The sequence below is a fragment of the Bombina bombina genome, chromosome 4 (assembly GCF_027579735.1).
Source record: "Bombina bombina isolate aBomBom1 chromosome 4, aBomBom1.pri, whole genome shotgun sequence".
Lineage (NCBI taxonomy): Eukaryota > Metazoa > Chordata > Amphibia > Anura > Bombinatoridae > Bombina > Bombina bombina.
Genome location: NC_069502.1, coordinates 710912769 through 710914921, shown reverse-complemented (window position 1 = coordinate 710914921; position 2153 = coordinate 710912769).

Sequence of the window (2153 nt, the reverse complement as noted above, 5' to 3'; positions counted from 1 at the left end):
GCATTTGGATGGGCATTGCCCTTAAAAGGACATTTAGCTCTTTTTCAGCCCAAACCCCTAATCTAAAATTAAAACCCACCCAATAAACCCTTAAAAAAACCTAAAAACTAACCTCAGAAGATCCACTTACAGTTTTGAAGACCGGACATCCATCCTCAACGAAGCCGGGAGAAGTCTTCATCCAAGCAGCAAGAAGTCCTCAACGAAGCCGGAAGAAGTCTTCATCCAAGCCGGCAGAAGTAGTCCTCCAGACGGGCAGAAGTCTTCATCCAGACGGCATCTTCTTTCTTCATCCATCCGGCGCGGAGCCACTCCATCTTCAAGACATCCGGCGTGTAGCATCCTCTTCAATCGACGTCTTCTTCTGAATGAAGTTTCCCTTTAAATGACGTCATCCAAGATGGCGTCCCTTAGATTCCGATTGGCTGATAGATTTCTATCAGCCAATCAGAATTAAGGTTGAAAAATCAGCCAATAGGATGAAAGCTCAATCCTATTGGCTGATTGCAACAGCCAATAGGATTTGTTCAACCTTATGTCTGGAAGATGGAGCCGCTTCTGCCGGCTTGGATGAAGACTTCTCCCGGCTTCGTTGAGGACTTCTTGCCGCTTGGATGAAGACTTCTCCCGGCTTCGTTGAGGATGGATGTCCAGTCTTCAAAACTGTAAGTGGATCTTCGGGGTTAGTGTTAGGTTTTTTAAGGGTTTATTGGGTGGGTTTTATTTTTAAATATTGTAGCTAGCCTAGGGTTTATTTTATAGGTATTTAGTTTTAAATAGGAACTATTTAGTTAATAATAGGAATTTTTAATTAGATTTATTTGAATTATATTAAAGTAGGGAGTGTTAGGGTTAGACTTAGGGATAGTTTTAGGGGATAATAACTTTAGTATAGTGGTGGCGACGTTGGGGACAGCAGATTAGGGGTTAATAACAGTAATGTAGGTTGCGGCGATGTTAGGAACAGCAGATTATGGGTTAATAATATTTAACTATTGTTTGCAATGCGGGAATGTGGCGGTTTAGGGGTTAATATGTTTATTCTAGTGGCGGTGATGTCGAGAGTGGCAGATTAGGGGTTAATAATTTTATTTTAGTGTTTACGATGCGGGAGGGCCTCGGTTTAGGGGTTAATAGGTAGTTTATGGGTGTTAGTGTACTTTTTAGCACTTTAGTTATGAGTTTTATGTTACGGCTTTGTAGCGTAAAATTCATAACTACTGACTTTCAGTTTACGGTATGGATCTTGACGGTATTGGCTGTACCGCTCACTTTTTGGCCTCCCAGTCAAACTCGTAATACTGGCGCTATGGAAGTCCCATTGAAAAAGGACTTTTTGAAAGCTGTGGTAGTTACGTTGCATTACGGCCCAAAAAGTGCGCGGTGCAGAAATACCTGCAAGCCGTTGGTTTCTGCAAATTAGTTTAGTTAATTTTTTTTTTTTTTAAATTGTTTTGGCGAATCAGTTATGTTAAGTTAAAACGTTTTTTCGGATCCGTTTGTTTTTTCGGATCCATTCTTTATTCATATGAATTATTCTATTCTGAAGTTTATAATAGAATAATGCATATGAATAAAGAATGGATTTGAAAAACAAAATGATCTGAAAAAACAATTTAATTTAACATAACTAATTAGCTGGCGATTGCGAAACAAAATTATCTAAACCCGCTACAGCCACCCACATCACCGACACTAAATAAAGCTATTAACCCCTAAACCGCCATCCCCCCACATTGCCAACACTACCTAAACCTATTAACCCCTAAACCGTACCCCCCCACACACATCGCCGACACCAACTAAATCACTAATAAACGGCTCGATTACGAGTTTTGCGGTAAGAGCGGCTCGGTACTAACTTGCAAGTATTTTCCACCACTCACCTCCCTATAGCGCTGCTATTACAGGTTTTCATAAACCCGGCGTTAGCAGGCAATATTGCAGCGTTGAGCAAAATTGAGCTCCATACCGCACTCTAATACCAGCGCTGCTTTGAGCTGGTTTTATGTGCTCATGCACGATTTTTCCATAATCATCAATGGGGAGAGCCAGCCAAAAAAAGTTTAACACCTGCAATAAAGGAGCGTAAAACTCCGTAACGCAGCCCCATTGATTCCTATGGGGAAACAAAAGTTATGTTTACACCTAAC